The sequence below is a fragment of the Apis cerana genome, linkage group LG12, assembly GCF_029169275.1.
Source record: "Apis cerana isolate GH-2021 linkage group LG12, AcerK_1.0, whole genome shotgun sequence".
Taxonomy (NCBI): domain Eukaryota; kingdom Metazoa; phylum Arthropoda; class Insecta; order Hymenoptera; family Apidae; genus Apis; species Apis cerana.
In genome coordinates this window covers 1,638,705-1,656,066 of record NC_083863.1, presented here as the reverse complement: position 1 = coordinate 1,656,066, position 17,362 = coordinate 1,638,705, and the positions used below count along the sequence as shown (strand labels likewise).

At 24.6% G+C, this 17,362-nt stretch overlaps 1 protein-coding gene and 1 long non-coding RNA gene across 8 annotated transcripts in view; one reads left to right on the top strand and one right to left on the bottom strand.

The window, feature by feature from the left end:
- LOC108002506 (poly(rC)-binding protein 3) overlaps positions 1-17,362 on the bottom strand; it is a 441,044-nt gene that overhangs the window by 258,351 nt on the left and 165,331 nt on the right. The gene's annotated exons all lie outside the window — the stretch shown is intronic.
- Positions 10,466-13,642, top strand: LOC114578231 (uncharacterized). The gene is made up of 3 exons (XR_009832246.1): positions 10,466-12,098; positions 12,158-12,691; positions 12,948-13,642. It is a non-coding gene; the product is annotated as an uncharacterized LOC114578231 (long non-coding RNA).

Sequence of the window (17,362 nt, the reverse complement as noted above, 5' to 3'; positions counted from 1 at the left end):
AACTCATAATAAAGAGTTAACTATTTATGTACATTAAAAAAATAATTTATAATTAATATATTAATATATTAATATAATGCATATATATCATTTTAATTTTGAAATTATGCATATTATTTTTTCTTTAAATACTCAAATCATAAATGTATAAATAGAATTATATACAAAAATAAATTTATATACAATTTCTGTTAAAATTTTTATAAAAATTTCTATAAAATCTGTACATGATATTTCATTAAACTCTACTGCAAATTATTACACTTTATATGTATTTTAACAGCAAATTTGAATAGCAAATTTTACACAGCATTTTAAAATTTTGTTAAAATTTTCCCAATTATATTACAATATTTTCTCAAATATTTCTTCTCATCCAATTCAAAAAAGAATAAATTTTACTTTATTTAATTATTCTTATTATTCTTATCCATATTAATTCACATTATTAAATTATTCGAGTTTAAATACTTTCTTCAAATATTAATTTCTATTATATTTCTACTATATATTTCCATTATTTGTTATCACAATTTCAAATTTAATCTCATTTTCATTTTATTGACCATGGAACATTAACTTAAATCATCAAATTATTATATTTTCTATATTAGTACAAATTTTCGAACCATTCCACAAAACAAACCTCAAATATTTATTTTAACTTCATTCTAAAATAGTAATCTTACTATTTAGTATCACATTAATTTCCATTTTATTTATTTTTGCTTCATTATTCTAATATTAATTCATATCGTGAAATTATTATACTTTGTATATCGCATTTATGCCAAAATTTTGCCAATCCTAGAATACTTTTCCCAAAATATCCACTTCCATCCCATTTCAAAAATAATTCTATTATATTTACCAAAGCATCACATTTGACCTCCACCTTCTTTATTTTATTTCATCATTTCTATATTATGTTGCACTTTGTATATTGCTTTCATGCCAAAATTCTCCCAATCTTACATATTTCTCTCAAATCATTCTATTCAAAAATACTATTAATAATATTAATATTAATAATATAAAATACTATTAATACTATTAATACTACCATTATTTACTATTAAAATTTTCTTTTAACTTCATTTAACTTCACATTATTTATTTTATTTCATTCTATTGGTTGTGAAATAATGAATCGTATATTACAAAATTACAAAATTATATTTTTCATACCATTAAAATTTTTCCAATCATTTCATTTTCCAGAAATAAGATCATTATTTATTATCTTAAAAATTGATTTATTATCTATGGAATTTGACTATTCTATTTTCTTTATTTTAATATTAACTAATATGAATCATGAAATTATATATTGTACTTTGTACATAATATTGTATAATATTTGTATATATAATATTCATGTTAAAATTATTTCAGTTCTGTAATATTTTCCTCAAATAATCTTAACTTAAACTTTATTCTGAAAATCCTCTCATTTATCATTATAGTTTCACGTTTATTTATTTTATCTTATTTATATATATTAATTCATATTATAAAATTACACGTTACATTTTGGTATACTACATTTATATTAAAATTACTATAAATATTTCTATAACATTTCTCTTATACAATTATTTTAATTTTGTTCTAAAATCTTGTTATTATATTTTATTTTTGTATATTGCATTCGTCAAAATTCTTATAATAATTGTTTCAAATATTCACTTTTAATTTCAAAAATAATCATATTATTTGCCATTTAACTTGGATACAATTTCACATTTAATCTAGATAATATTTATTTTACTTCATCCTCCATACATTATATTTTATATAAAATATTTATGCTAAAATTCTCAAATCAATTCACATTACTTTCCTTAAATGTGGATTTCTATATCATTACTACCATTTGCTATCAGAATATCAATTTAATTTTTTTTATTTTATCTCATCATACATTGTCGACCATGAAACATTAATTCCCTCAGTCGTGCGAGTTTGAGTTTCTCTCTTTCCGCCATTGTCTTGAGGATCTCGATTCGTCTTCGAAACAGGATTCGCAGACAAAATTTGGCATCCAATTTGAAATTTTATCCTGGATCTTATATTTGTGTTCCTTTAATTATGTTGGCATGAAACACAGGAATAAATTTATTTTTTTTTTTTTGCTTTTATTCATTTTGAATAAAAATTGCTTTTAATGTTTAAATTTCGAGTCATCATATCAAATGTGTTTACTTCATTTTTTTCTTAACGAATCACGTTTATTTTATGAATATACAAAAATGTTAGAGGATGTCTTTCAAAATATTTTTATCTATTCTTATTTTCTAAATTGTTAATGTAATACACGATTGTGAAAGTTTAAATGTTTATGTAATATTTAAATATGCAATCGCATAATTTAATAATTTGAAGAATAAGACAAATTTTTATTTTTAATACCATTTCTTTCAAATTATTTCGTATTTCATAAGAATTATCATTTCACAAGTATTAATTTAAGATATTAATTTGTTCGTTTATAATATTCATATTTATTCATATTTATTTTAAAATGTCAATTTTATAATATAATACTAAACAAAAGAAAATTATTTGATCAATAAATCATTCAAGGTATCACAAATTGTTTAAAAATTATTATTTTCTTTGATCTCGTATAATATAATATAACTAACAAACATAAGTTGAAAACGCCTTAAAGGGGTGGTTCCAAAAAACCATCCAATCAATTTCAAGAAATTTGAGAAATAATTTAGCTCCGCCCACCAAGGGACTGCTTCTTAGCCAAACTTGTGAAGATGAAAAGTCAGTCATCTGCCAACTTTCGAGACGAGCTATTAACCGATCTTGAAACAGCCAATCAAAAAGTTCAGAAGAAAAGAAATATTGAATAAATTTTCCAAAACTAAGATGTATATTCAAAAAATATCTGCTTCCTTAATACATAAAAATAATTTTGGACAAGGAAAAACCTAAAACCTTTGTAACATATCGAAACGGAAAATCATCAGTAAATAAACATTATTAATTTAGTACCATTTTTATTTCAAAATACCAATAAATTTATAACACAAGATTAACAAAAAAAAAAATTAAAATAATCGATACATAAAAACAAGAACAAAATTTCAAAGATTGATAGCAAATTATTCTCATCTTTAGAAAATCATATCGTACAATTTTAATTTTTTTTTTCATTTCATTTTCTAAATACAGACAATTATGATTCGTGGAACAATCGAAGCTAGTGGGTGTGCGAGCCTCGCTGCCAATGACAGCTCGTTGATTGACGGTGCTCAGAATGGTGTGTTTTAAAAATGTGTCTGAAGGCAGAATATTGCACGCTTGGTCGATAGATGCGAGCGTGTGAAATTTTAATTAAAAAATTGAATTAATCGGGCATGACGTAGGCGACCATGTCCACATCGCAGGTGTTTATATCGTGATAGGAATTTTGAATATTATTGGCGAGATATGAACAGAATGTTTGTAATATAATTATTGAGGTATTCGATGAATTCATGATGATTTTTTTCTAAGAGTATTAATAAACAATATAAATATATAATTTATGATGGAAAGTTTTTTGAATAGAGATTTATTTTATTGTAGATATTGATATTCATTTAGTCTGAATTTTTATATAAATATGTGTATTAAAATAGTAAAAAAAAAAAAAAGAGAAAGAAAATTTTTTTAAAATTCTAAATAGGAATAGAATATAAATATTTTCGGAACAATTTATGTTAAAATTGCAGAAAAATATTCGTGTTTTTAGAAAGATCTAATTGTGAAATATTTCTCTTATCCTACAGCAATTTATTCCGAGATGAAAAAAGTTATGAGTTTCCACGATAATTTAAATCTCAAAAACTATCCTCGTTAATGAATCGTATTAATGAGTAGCAAAAAAAAAAAAAAAATATTACATTCAAACAAACAACATTTGAACAATTTTAAAATATATCAACAATATTTCCATCGATTAATCTATAACAAAAAAATTTTATCGTAAATGTTAAAAAAACTGATAAAAAAATTGAATCGTAATAAAAATAAAAAAAAACTTCAAAAAATGCTTTGATGAATGATTTCGAGCAAAATCTCACAATTTTCATTTGAAATGAACATGATAATAATAATGGAGAATAATAAAATAATGATAAAAAATAAAAGATAATAATGAAATATCTAAATATCAGATGAAATATTAAAATAATTCATCTTTCAAATACATTATTTCAAATAACACAACAAATAAAATAAAAATTTCATTCGAATAATTTGTATATGAATTTATTTCGATAAAGAAATCTTAAAAATAATAATACTCCTAATATCTAAGTACAAATTAAAATATTAAATCAATTGATCTTCCAAATACATTATCCAAACACAACGAATGAAATAATAATTTTACTTGGATAATCGAATTGCATAGAAACTTATTTCGATAAATTATAAATATTTCAATAAATTGAAAACTGTTAAAAATAAAAACAAAAATATCTAAATGCCAATCGAAATAAAATATATTAAAACAATTTATTTTCCAAATACGATGAATTATTTATACAATGAATTTTGTCTCCATAAAAATAATCTTAACCTCGAATACAATCGTTCTGGTGTAAGCCATAAAAAACTTTATTATTTGATAATTTCAAACCGCGAAAATCGCAGTTAAAAAGAATCTGTATCAACTATTTCTTAGCAATGTGTTGCAAGGTATCGAAAACTTTTGGAATTTCGAGGAGAGGATCCTGATCGAAGGCCTCGAGGCCAAGAAGAGAAGGAAGAAAGGAAGATCGATCCGCCACTTCCGTTCTCCACAAGATAAGACCGAGAACGAACTTTTCTGATCCGCCATTGTGTCGCGATCGACTTTGTCTCGAGAGCTCTTCACGCTCTTCGTGAGAATTATCTTGCCTCTCGACCTTCTATACCTTTCATGGATCCTCTCTTGTCTTCTTGCTTTTGCTGATAGTTGTGTAAGAAGAAGAAGAAGAAGAAGAAGAAGAAGAAGAAGAAGAAGAAAAAGAAAGAAAATAATAGATGTGTGATGATTTTGTTTGAGAGAGTTGAATTGAGTTGAAACAGGTTTGAGGAAGTTGATGTTTTATAAAAGTTAGAACGAAGTGTGCTGAGTGAAGTTAATCGTTCAATTTTCAATATTGCGTGTATGTAATGCACAGTTTGTTTAGTTATTAAATAACTATGAATAATAGATATCTATATATTTCAATACCATTATTTTTTTCTGTAAAATAGATCTCACGAATGTTAGTATATTTTTTGTAAAAAATAGATTTGTACAAAGAAATGTATATTTGTCGTTAATAATCGATAAAAAAAGAATTTTTTCTTTAAAAACGTTGTATTCTAAACAGATTAAATTAAAGGCTTCCTAATTTTAATCTTAAGTTTCATCCTTAAAATAATTTTCTTTTGTTACCAGAAATTTGCAAATCATCAAATATGTATTTTTTAAAACTTTATTTTGTTTGATCTTTTTTATATTTGTGCACTTTGTCAACAATACTAAAATATTAAAATCAATTAATCAAATATCATTTCTTTACTATTTCATAATAGAGCATAAAAATCTAATCTAACCTAACCTAAGCCTTTAAAAATTTGTATAAAGTAAAATCTAAACTAAACAATTAAAGAATCGTCAATATCTTCTACTTATCATTATCACTTTTATCATATTAAATAATCCATTTAGGTTAATTGCAGATTCAAGGATTCAAGTTTATGAGAAAGTTTAAAATCCCTCTTCTCAGTGTCCTCTGACGGCATATGAATAAATTATAATAGTACAGATATAATAATTCGATACGTGTACTAAAAAATAATAATAATAAAAATATAGAATATTCATTTTATTTTTTGATATAGGAATATATTATTTTACAATAATAATAAATAATAAATACAAATACACAATACATTAATAGTTAATAATTTAGAGAAAACAATTATTGTCAAAGAAAACTTAAGAAACTATACTATACTCATTTTTCTATCCTACTTCATATATACATTCCTTTTCCTTTAATCTCTAAAGAGTACCATCGTTTAACGAGATCAGACACTAAGACGAAAAATTAAATCAATTAATTGAAGTTTCGAGTATAGTTACTTTGAGTAATAATTTTATCTAAAATACTCGACCAACATTTATTTATTAGCTACTACAACTGATTCTTACAACCTTTTAATACTTTTAATGCTACACTGAAATAATAAATTATTCAGATAATTAATTGGAATAACTTTATTCTTAACTTCAATCGTTAAAATTTTACTCGTTTCTCAATTGAGATAGCTCTGCAATTCTCCTCGACAAGGCTAAAAAAAAAAAAAAAAAGAAAAATAAATAAATATACGAGTCGCGATTCACAATCCTTTTAATTACGATTATCGATTTTTTCCATACTTTATGTTTTTCCTCGTCGAGGAAGGATCGTCTAAGAGGGTATTTTACGAGGATCTGTTCAAGGTTCAGGAAACCATCGCGCCTCGAGCTAAAAAGCTTTCGTCGCCCTTTCGAATTTCACGCTGCACCGTCGTTTTATGATATCACTCGGGCGGCAAAAGGGGTAAGCGAATTTTATAAACCTCCTCAGCCCCGTCCCCCAACTTTTTAGACGTCGTTACGCCCGGCAATAAATGTATCCTCGAATTTATGTACAAAACTTGCAGTGAAAATTACGAGTCAAGTTTTTGTTTTCTCATCCTACCTTCTTTTTATGCACCACGTAATTCTAATGTTTAATTCAGAAAATCGTGTAAATTATTAGATATAAATTATTGATTATATAATAATTATTGTAATAGTGTTTAATTTATTTTTTAAATTGATTATTAGTTGCAATTATGTATTAATATTGACCTTTTGAATAATTTAACTTGATTGGTTTTGCATGTGTTCCTTTAAATAAACAAAAAGCTTTGTGTATGTACTTTATAGAAACTTGAATCTTTAAGTTTAATTTATTATTAGGTGTAATTTAACTGGAATATAAAAAATATATTAAATGATAAAAAATTTAGTAAAAAATTCAATTCGTGTTTTGAAATATTAGTAAATTTTAACTAAAGAAATTATTATTATATTGTAATATCGATACACAAGTCAAATACAATGGCTACAAAAAGTATTTGTACATAATTTCTCCATTTTATTTCCATAATATTAATTTCATTATCATATGGAATATAAATGGAATGTCGATTTTAAATGCCAAAATAATTATATTTGCTCACTTATTAATAAATAAAAATCATTTTTCTAACTTTTATATTTATTTGATTCAAAATCACTATTAATATATTAATACCTTATATAAAATTTACACAATAAATATTCTCAGAAATGTGATAGATATTATCCCAAAATTTTACTTATTTACAGGAAGAAGAAAGTACATAGTACATAATATAATAATAAATATCAAGTTAAATAACGTATAAATTATATTACACTTATATACTAACTATTACTAAATAATGCATTAATTAGAGGAACAAGTAAAAGTAGGAATGCGATAACCATTCCTAATTTTGAAAATGATAATCAGAAATTCACAATTTCATATTCAATTTTAAGCATACCTTAATTCAACATCCTCGAAACAGCGGAGTTAAAGGTGTTCAAGCGAAAAACCAATTACTCTAGACCAGAAGAAACGAGGTTAATAATTTGAACAAGCGAGGACAATTTTATAACGATGGGATTAAAAACGGCCGTATTTGGACCGCACGAATCCCACCTCTCTAAAGCATAAATCTGAAAATCCATTCTCGCCACGGTTCATGTATCAAGAAACACGATTCTATTAAACGAGATTCCCAACCGTTTCCCTCCATTTCGTTTCTACGTTTTCCTTCCCCTCGAATAAAAAAGAAAAAAAAAAAGAAAATGAGAGAGAGAGAAAGAGAGAGAGGGAAAGAGAGAGAGAGAGAGAAAGAGAAGAAATTTCGTCGCGTTTTATCTCCTTTTGCCCCACGTTTTGCGAAATTTCAAAGAAAATCCCCGCTTTGAGTAGATACCGCGCACTCATCCCATTCGACCGTGTTTCGAGGGATGTATAAATCGTCAGACGTTTTATAGCCCCGTCTCTTAAACGCGATTACATCGACCTTCGTCTCCCATTTTCCCATTGTGGATGAAATATTACTGGTCTTGAACTGTGATTCTCAGTTGAACGAGATTATTGTATGTATAAGTAGTTATTAATTTGAATGACATCTAAGCATTTGATTTTGATTGAATGATCAGAATTTGGAATAAAAAGAATAGGTATATTGATTTTAATGATATTTAATTTTAATTGAAAATTTTTATCGACGGAGTTTGAAATAGAAAAATTTGTAATTTTTCATTGGAGATATTCGATTTATTTATTTTCGAATCGAAGATCTTAATTTTGATGAGTTGGGAAAATTTAAAGTAGAAAAATTATATGCGTGTGAATTTTTTAATGGAGATTTTTGTATAATTTTGGTGAGATAGATGAAATGAGTATTTAGGTATGTATTAAAATTTTTGAAATTGAAAATTTTGAGAAATGAATAGGATTTAAAATAGATATTTGGAAATTTTAATTTTGATTGTATTAATGGAATTTAATAGAAAAGTAAGCATATATTAATTTCGATGATAATGAAGCATAATATAAAGAAAATAAATATTTGTTTATAGTTAGATATACATTAATTTTCAAATTGATAAAATTTAAAATAAAAAAATTAATATTAATAAATTTTTTTATTAATAATATTATAGATATTAATATATTAATTATTTATATTAAAATTTTGAAATTGAAACTTTTAATTTTGAGAAATATTTATTAAAACTTTGAAGATTTTGAAAATTGATGTAATTTAATAGAAAACATAATACGTGGAGATTTTTTAATTGGAAATGTCGATTTTGATGAAAAATAAGTATTCGTTAATTTTCTAAAACTAAAAAGTTTTAATGTAAAAAATAAATAAGAAATAAATCTCAAGATAGAAGATTTTAATTTTGATAAATTGGCAGAGAAAATGGAGAATTGCAACTAAAATTAAAAATGGAAAAAAAGAAATTTTTAAATTTTTATTCTATTTTTATGTTATAAAATTTGTATCATATTGTACGAATGTATTTTTATAAAATCTTAAATAGTCATAACAGAAGAAATATTAAAGTTAAAATAATATTATAAGCTTTACGTTAAAACAAGCTATTATATTTTTTAGAATTATTGCTATTTCGTTGACACTTCATCATTACATTGTTGCTGTTTCAAAATGTATTTATATGGAACATTCATGTGGAATAACGCAATCCTCCAAAAGCTTTTATCGAGTTTTAAACCAGAATATTATATTCTCTTGAATTAATAACGGAATTTCAAAATAATTCTGCTATTTCTATTTTGCATATATCTTTGCGGTATTAAAATAATTTTCAAAAATAAAAATATTTTTTCAAATTTAACACAACATAAAATCATTTATTAATCATTTATTAATTTATTATTAAATGATACACGATATATATATTATATATATATAGAATGTTAATATTTTTGAAGAATCTATTCTAAAAATCAAAAGAAACTTGATATATAAAATTATGATTGAGTTTTATTGAGTTATAAGCAATTGAAGTTTACGTTAGATGAAACGAGATGGAGATAGAATTAGCAATAGAATAATACAAGTAGTGTCACTATATTCTTACCGTTGTATTTGTTTTTGTTTCTAGAATTAATTCCGATGTTTCAAGAATATAATATCTTATATAATATTTCACAATTCCAGAAAATCAAACTTTTTTTTCATTATTTAATTTCATTATACTTGCTCCATGATTCAATCTTTATTATTTCTTTATTATTTCTTAATATAAAAATTCTTTATAGAAAATAATATCTATAGCGATAAATTGAAAAATTTCATAGAAATGGAATAAAAGATTTACACTATTTCATTTCAAAAAGTGAAAAAAATTTCCTCATTAAAACATACATTTTATATGCTATTTCATTACATAACAATCATTTCAAATAAAAATTTATTTACAAAATGCAGTAGTGATAAGAAAAAACGAAAATACTTATTCCCACTTATTTATTTTAGAAAAAAAATCTCCAATTTTGATAAATACTCAACAAAATCTCCTCTCCAACTAACCTAATCTTCTATGCATACCAGTATATCCCCATTCACAAAACTCTCAACTTTACGACCCGTAAACCCTACATGGCCATAATAAATCCAAAAAAAAAAAAAATGGTGACAGAATGGATTGTCCACGCACACCTATGAATCATTAGTTCATCAGTGTGGGCCGATATATTCATCGTGACTCTGTCCAAATATTTGCCAGCATTTCCTATGTGCGTTTCGTCCCGTGTTTTACGTAACGCGAGCATAATGCCGCCAGGGGGCAATATATTATCGTGAAAACGATAGTGGCGCCGAGCTGGGAATACGCGGAACGACTCTTGGCTTCGTTTACACGTGAAACTATCGTGCGTCCATTGTGCTGCGCGAGAATTCAGCAAAACTTACCGTGGATATAGAGATGGATAGATAGGTAATAGAGGGAGAAAAGAGAGAGAGAGAGAGAAAAAAAGAAGAGAAAGAGAGAAAGAGAGTGGAATGCCATACGAACGGATTCGGAGTTTATAGACGGTCGTAAAGTTTGTTCTGTTGGTTGCATTTCTGGTATAACGTGAACGATATTTTTCGCGTCACGTGATCGTTGTCGATCTTTTTCTATGTAGTCAGGAATTCTGTTTGACATTTCGTGCAAGTATAGAGGAATTGTTGAAAGGAAACAAGGTTAATTTAAGTTTTTTTTGATGATTTCTTTTATATGTATGTATCATCTCAGATACGAGCTGTGAAGTTTAAGATTAAGTTGAGATCATTGATAATTTTGTTGAGTACTTTTTTATGGATATATAAGATCACAAAAAAACGATAAATTTCATTTGATTTTTAAAATAATTTCGTTCTAGACCAATTAATAGTTATTACTTCGAATGATAATTTTTATTTATCAGCATAAATAAATGTTATCATAGGTAGATTTCTAAGATAATCAAATATATACTTGGATATTTTTCAACAGAACCATGCTATAAAATTAAAATAATTAAAGTAAGTAAAGATTAGTTTAAATTGGATTATTTATACGAGAGGATAGATAGAAAGATCGCGAATAATAGAATTATTAAAAAAAATACGAATCATTTTAACAATATTAAAGTAATATAAATATTATCTATAAACAGAAACTAGAAAACTTTCTGACAAGTTCTTTCCATTCAACGTTGAAAACTATTATCATTGAAACTCTAAGAAGTGAGACAGCATGGTGTGATAATATGACAGAAATGGAACAAATTTTATCACCATCTCTCTTCATTTAATATGAACAAGTGTCATAAAAAAAATTTATATTTTGTATCTAAATATAATTTCCATCATAATTATGTTTTTCACAATTAATTCATTCTTATTATTAATCTTTATAAATTTAAAAATATTTATACGAAAAAACGTAATTTTTTTTTATTATCACTTGTAATTAATTATAACAAAACTACTATAATGTTTCAACTTTAAGCTTTAATATGGAAATATTTTAAACCTGAGGAATTAAATCCAGAAGAAATCCAACCCAGCTACCAATAGAATAAAAAAAGATCTTTCGTTGCCGAGAAAGAGCAGCCAATCAAATCAAATTCCTGTTATGCATACAACAGGGCGCAACATTTACGTAATAACTCGACCGATAATTGAACGCAGGATATTTTATTATTCTTCTCGAGATGGAAAACAACCAAAGATCCTTCATTTCCATAGGAAGGTATACACCAACGGGAAACAGGATAATAAACGATCCACAATGCTCATCATCGATTCCTTTGTTGACTGAATACGAACCAATTTGCAAGATGATCATTAAGCTACGTGGTTCATCGTTTGTAAATAATCTGGCGAGGATCGAGTGGTTGGTTAACTGTACTCTCGGTCCTGAACGACTTCTTTCTGACGTTCGACATCAGGATCCTCGAGGCGAATTTCCATCACTTTAGGATAAAAATAGAGTAGATATCTGCGAGAATGAAGGTAAATCGGATGAATACGATAACACGGGTTATTTCAGGTTGTCTTGGTTGGACTGGATGGCTGGGAGATTGGGCGGAGTGGAGCAAAAGGCACTTGGATGGAGAAAATGAAGCAGCTATTATATGGCGTCGTGTCTCAGTTTAGGGGGTGCGTTAGAGAGCTGTAAAGTGTTTCGTGGTAAGCTGTTTTATTTTATGGCGTGGAAGAATGGATAGTTCTTATAGCTGTGGTATTAGATGCTAATGGAAATTTTGTGAATCGACAAGGAAGATAAATGAAGCGATAAGGGAAAGATAGTCTGAAGTGTAAATAGATCTGGGAGTGAAATTTTCGAGAGCAAATAAATATTGAATGAATGTTAAACGTGTGATATAATAATTCAATTTAACTCTTAATAAAGTATTCATTAATGAAAAGAATATTAGACTTTTTTTCTAGCTTTCATGTCAAATGCTAATGAAAATTTTGTATTTGGAAAGTATATGGAGTGAATGAAAGAAATAGAAAGAAAAGGGCTAAAAAGATATAAATAGATTTGAGAGTAAATAATTGAAATAATAAAGAGAAAAAGGTACAAAATTTGAATCTGTTTTTGAGAATATTTTGCAGAATAAATGAATACTACATTGAAAATCACTGTGTAATTTCACTATATATGGATAAAAGATATTTAAATTTACAATTTGCAATTAATGACAATTATTTTTTTAATGTTTATATTATATTTATAATTGATTCTGTTGAGCCAAGCAATAAGTTTAATAATATACGATAATACTTGTGGTTTTTCTTTAATTTTTTGATTTTTGAAATTTATGTTTTTTCAGGATATTCTTAATTTGATATTGTAAGTATTGACAAATATTAAAAATGTTAAAAAAGAGGCAAAGAAAAGAGATCCAAGATTTTGAGATACAGATATAGAATAAATATGAGAGTAAAACTGTCGAGAGTTGCTATTAAAAGCAACTAAATTTGTAAATGAATACTACGTTGAAAGTGACTGTTCATAAGCAATTTTCATTCTTAACGTAGCGAGAAATGACATTTGAGATTTCAAGATTTATTCTTGAATGCATTGAAATTAGATTACAGTTTCAATAATTTTTTTAAATTTACACTGACAATAATTTCTATTCTTAATGTTCATTTGTGAAAAATGACATTGCAGAATAAATCTCGATAGATTTACTTTCAAATATTAAAATGCTTAGAAACTTGAACTTGATTCTACACAAGAATGGATATTAGATATTTTGATAAAATTTATAAGGAAGATAGATGAAATATAAAAATGTGAAAAATGAAATTCGTGTTTGTAATATCGAAAAACTTAATTTAGATTGTTTAAATATTTTATTAATTTTGAGTGATTATGATCTCCTATAAAAATTCATTTTGTAATAATAATATTGAAAAGAAAAAGATTATAACGTAAAGAAAAAGGACAGTATTTTACTGTTTACAAATTTGATAAGATAAAAAGATACAAAATATGATTCAAATAATTCATTTTTCATCATTTATTATTTATATTTGATATTTCTCGTTAATATTCATTAACTATAATACATATTTACTATTTATTACTCTCGTATATTTTAATTACTTTATCTTTCGTTGTTCAACAATTACTCATTTGTTGTACCATGATTAATTAATATTGTATTACAAAGACCAAAATTTCAAGCATCAAATCAATGTCACTTTCCTAAATAAACTAATTTCAATAATTAATTATATTATTTTGAAAATTAATTTAAATTAAAATACTATCATCAAATTAGAATATAATATTATTATTATAAAAATTAATATAGAAATAAAAATAAGAATAATTACTTGATTTTTGCTCCAAACAAATTTCTTTTATGATAAAAATCATTAATCTTTGCTAATATATGTATTTAAGAAAATATCAGGATAAGAAAGGAATTTTAATCTATATTTTTTTATCAATTATATCTTATGTATGTAATAATGAAAATAAGAGTCCATCTTGTCACACTACGATAACAAAGATAAAAGTAAGAAAAACAAAAAAAGAATGAACCACCATCAGAAAATTCAATTTTCTTTACTCAACCTTCGTCCAAACCAATTTCACCCACATTACCCACAATCTTACGACTATCAATCTTCACTAACCTGTTCAAGAAAATAACAAAGAAAATTCTACTGTAGGAATCTGAAATTTTTCGTTAATCCTCTTATTAATATTAATACTGTATATGAATTTTTATGTTCATAGATTGAATTAGTTAATTAATCTTTTTTATCTCGAAATAATTGTATACTGATTATTTTTATTTTTACTTAATTACACAATTATATCTTGAAATTATATATTTATTCTTTATTTTTTGTTATTTTTTATAATTACAGTATATATTTATGATATTATATAAATTAATTTGATTAATTTTTTTTTTAATTTCATTTGTGTTATTAATAATAAAAGTATTTCAATAGAAGTTAATAGCAATCAATTTTTTTAATGTTGATAATAAAATTACGGCATTTTTAATTTAGAAAGAATATTGAAATCTATTAAATAAATTTTAAAATTGAGAATGGAAAATATTTAATAATATACGATTTTAAAAATATCAATAATATTAAAATGAAATTCGTATATAATATACTTAATTCCATTACGAATTAGTTAAATTAAAAAAGTAATAAAGTTATAAATAATAATTTTAATCATTAAGAAATTTACTTCTTTAAAAACGCATCAAAAATAAATAATAATAAATCTCATTATATTACAATCCAAATATTTAATTAACTACGTACAGAGTGTTGCAACAGAATGGATATTGGAATATTTCCATATTGTTTCATTTGCATCTTGCAGTTGATAACGATGTAAAATCGTGTAAAAATCGTTTTCTACGTCATATTACATGTATAAATGTGAATATGGTCGATTGATATTCATTTTCTCTTGTGGAAATTAACTGAACGAGAAAGCTTTCATCTAATTTTTCTTTTATAGCAAAAGAATTTAATTGAGACTTTCCATTTGTTATTTTTCCACTATCATTCCAAATTAATCCATCATTGCAAAATATGATAATTAAATCTTAAGAAAGTAATATAATTGAATATTGGAATTTATGTATACATGTTTTAATGTGCTATGCTACACTTGCATATATGTATAATAACAAAATTTTTAATTATATAATAATAAAATTTGTATTATATATTCAGTTGTTAATCATAATAGATAATATATATTGTGTATAGTATATTATACATAATATCTATACAAAATATACAGAATACAGAATAAGTCAATTAAGTCAGTATAAAGAATTAGTTTAAAGAATTAGAAAAAAAAAATAAAGATTACTTTCTTATTAGAAATAATAAGTGAGCTTTTTTATTAATAACATCTGACTAACATATCTTCAGTCTGTTAAAGAATCAATCTTTTTAAAGGATCTTTCTATTGAAAGAAGAAGGAAAAAGGATAAATTAGAATTGATATAAAGAGAATAAGACAAAGTCCTTAAATTGACACAAGGCTAGGGGTTTTCACAAGGATTTGGCAAATTTTCTTCATTGAGTTCAAAGAAGGGCAGAAGTGAATCAAGAAGATACCCGATCAAAATTCAACATTTTACTTTAAAATTTACCTCTCTATTTCCTTTATCTTTGAGAAGAAAGTTATTGAGAATTAGATAGAATAAGAAAGATGTTTTAACATAGTTATCTTTTTATATACTTTAATGCAACAAACAGTTTTGAAGGTTATTCCAAGGAACCATCTCCAAAATTGTTTTTAAAAGTGAACAAGATGCTGATATTGTTGCATAGTTTCTCAAAGGAAGGTAATCACATTTCATAATAAAATTCTTGATGATTTTCTTATTGCATATCTTGCATATTTTATATTTAAAATATGTATATTTATTTGAGAAACAAATGGAAAGTCGATTTTTGACGATGAAAGAAACAAAAATTGATAAAAATTTATTAAATTATAAGCAAATTTATCAATATTTAATCTAAAAATTATTAGATTAATTAATATAACGTTATATTATAATAAAATGTTAAGTCCATTCATCAAAATGACAATTAATTGTTTCAAGACATTTTTAAAAAAAAACTTTTAATTAAAATTCAAATGTACGATTGGTAAATTTTCATGCACAACATATTTACAATTACAAGAAAAATCTACAATATAAACCAATTACAATAATGTCCAATTATCTGCCAATTTCTAGAATTGAAATTTTATTCGTTTGAGATATTGAGATACCTTGAATCTAATCTAATATCTTTGGAAATTTAAAATATTTAGCACTACATGTAACAAAAAAAAATTTTTTTCTCTTATAACAATTCTCAGAACAACTAATCTTTCTGAATACATATCTTGTGACAAATAAATAGATACAGATATTATTGTAATGATCAATAATAAAATGATACAAAATAATTTAACGTGCAATAAGAATCTTTTTGTTCAAATTCGCTTTCAAATTCAAAATTGAATAAACTTCTCACAATTTATCGAATTACATTCAATATATATACGGATTTTTATATAAAAAGTTTATGTTTGATATTTTTGAAAATTATTTTCGACATAAATACCATTTGTATTCTTTTGAAATTCTAAAAATGAAATACAAATTTCGATGAAATTTAGATTTTTGGTGGCGATAATCCCTTCGAAGCCCTCAAAGACACCGAGGTTTTGTTTTTGAATATTTTCTAACGCAAGATTGATTTCCAACCACTTCTGAAAACGTGAAAATTTTTTCTCTGAAAGTTTCTCTAACAATAATTTATAGAAGAAAAAAGTATAATAAATTCATACATAAAATAAAATTTTAGAAAAGAAACAAAATTCAAAATTCATTAAAAAATAATCTCTCTAAAAACAACACATCTATATTTATGTCTCATTGTATATTGAAACAAAAAAAAAAAAAAAACCAATTCATATTTCATCCATTCATCATCCAAACTTTTCCCATCTTTATATATCCCCGATAATAATAACATACAAAGAATCCGTTTAAAAATGAAGAGAAAGAATGACAAAAAATTGCAGATAATTAAAACAAAACTTTCCAAAGATATAAAAATATCAAACGATCTCGAACAAACGCAGATCCACGTCAATTTCACGTCGATGGTAATCTAACACGTCTACATCTCTCCACATAAAAAAGCAAACAAATAAAAAATAAAATAAAAAAAATATAATCAATTC